This window comes from Mandrillus leucophaeus, unplaced genomic scaffold (assembly GCF_000951045.1).
Source record: "Mandrillus leucophaeus isolate KB7577 unplaced genomic scaffold, Mleu.le_1.0 Scaffold392, whole genome shotgun sequence".
In the NCBI taxonomy this organism is placed as follows: domain Eukaryota; kingdom Metazoa; phylum Chordata; class Mammalia; order Primates; family Cercopithecidae; genus Mandrillus; species Mandrillus leucophaeus.
This window is the reverse complement of record NW_012104165.1, coordinates 1,754,853-1,756,935: the sequence shown is the minus strand read 5'-3', so window position 1 is coordinate 1,756,935 and position 2,083 is coordinate 1,754,853. Positions and strand designations below refer to the sequence as shown.

The window sequence follows — 2,083 nt, the reverse complement described above, 5'->3', positions numbered from 1 at the left end:
CTCATTTTCCAATTCCCAGGTGGCACTGCTTGAAGGTTTCTGGGCCTCTTTGACTTTTTTCTTTCAAATATGTACATATATAGCAGAATTCCTCCTTGTGTCCCTGAGTTCTCAAAAGAAAGGCATTTGGAAATTCTCTCCGCTGCCCTGCGTCTGGACTTGCCCTGTTTATTCCCTAAGTCTGGGTGGGAGGGAATACGTCACTCCATTTAAAGTTGATGGAGTTTTGAAGTCGCTGTTTTAAAACCCCTTTGTGGATACAATAATCGTCAAGCGAGAAATAGAGATGGGGTGTGGAATCAGAGCAGGACAATCTCAGAACCTGGGAAGCACGAAAAAAGCTGGAAAATGGATGTTGGCAGAGCCTCCGACCCAGCATGGTGTGAAGTTCAGCGAAAGCTGGCGGCTACCTCCGGGCTGAAAAGCACTTTTTTTCTGAGTCATTATCGCTGCTACACATGTCGGAGACTTGAGACTTTCTCAGGACTATCCTGGTGGGGGCAAGCAACTCTCACCGAGTCGCTGTTGGGTGGACCTTGGAGCAAGCTACCAGGAATGGGAAGGTCCTAGAATCGAAAACGGTGCTATTGAGACTACATTCTGTTACTCGTCTAATGAAGCCACTACACAGTATCCAGTCTTGCAACTTCGGAGATAACGAAATTCAATCCAGTGGACTTTCTCTAGCTAACTCTTAAATTTAAAAACTTTAATAAAACAAAGCAAAACCAACAAGAAAAATAGCAATAACATTTTATAAAAGAACCCAGGCACTTTAAGGGTCAGGGGGTGTAGCTCAGTGGTAGAGCGCGTGCTTCGCATGTACGAGGTCCCTGGTTCAATCCCTGGCACCTCCACTCTTCATTTGGCCAATCCATCCTACTTGGAGGAAGGAGATCTCAGGTCTTTTTGGTGAGTGATTGGAAGAACTTGGATAACCCAAACCGCGTCTCTTAAGGAACGCGGAGCTTGCCAATGTGAACTTTGAAAACACATTTGCAAGTTTGAGGACCAGATGCTATCAGCATGCAGGGAGAGTTTGATTTGGTAGGGGCATAGGCTTAAAGTGTTAAAGGTTTTCTTCTTGACGCCGGATTTTGGCAGAGTGATGAGTCTGGTAGACAGTAAATAGATTCTCTTTGAAGATGTTGACAGCTGTGTGATAGAAAACACTTAGTTGAAATAAAATTGCAAGAGTATTAGTGGGTGATGGGTTAAAATTTCTTCTTCACTACATTTCTTACACTTGCCTTCTGAAAACTCAAGTTTCTTGTGTTTACAGTTGTACAATCATAAAGTAGATTTTATGAGTTAACAACGCACCAAAGATTCCTGCGGTAGATGCAGCCAAAGGGGCAGTGTGTGTGTGTGTGTGTGTGTGTGTGTGTTTCTGTGTGTGTGTGTGGTGGCGGGTGGGGAACAGTTTAAGCACAGACAGATGCCTAAGTTTCTTGAGTTTCCTAAAATAAACACTGGCCGTATAAACAAGGGGCCAGTAAAAATGATAAGACGGAAGAACTACTTTGTTTCTAAGCATAGTCCTGCACTGGAGGAATGTACCAAAATCAGTTCCATTTCTGTTTCCTTTTGGATGCTAGTTCACTTATCAAAGCGGGGGACAAAAAGTGAAAAAGTTGGAATTCTGCAGAGAGTTTACATCTGGAGCTCTGGATTTTCCCGTGTCTAGGGAAAAGGCCTTTGAAGTGAGGGTAGCAGGAAGACTGGAAATGCATTGATACAGATTTCTGGAAACCATAATAAAACTTGGCCTTAGACTGATTTTGGACCCTGGGATTCATTGTTCTGCTTCATACATCTTCCTACCTGTCAGCTTGCGCCAAGGTCCGCTCCACAGCCGACTCCCTGGCGAGCACTTCCATTCACAAAGCCCTAGGAATGAAGCATTTTCTTGCCTCTTCAAGTTGCCCCTTTCTCTAAACTTTTTCTTCTGCCTAAAGACACCGAAGGTAACACCAAAAGAAAATCAGTCGGGCGCGGTGGCTCAAGCCTGTAATCCCAGCACTTTGGGAGGCCAAGACGGGCGGATCACGAGGTCAGGAGATCGAGACCATCCTGGCTAACA

General features: G+C 44.7%; 1 non-coding gene across 1 annotated transcript; it reads left to right on the top strand.

The window, feature by feature from the left end:
• The first annotated feature begins 785 nt into the window (after positions 1–785).
• Positions 786–857, top strand: TRNAA-CGC. Its single transcript has one exon. It is a non-coding gene; the product is annotated as a tRNA-Ala (tRNA).
• The last annotated feature ends 1,226 nt before the right edge of the window (positions 858–2,083 follow it).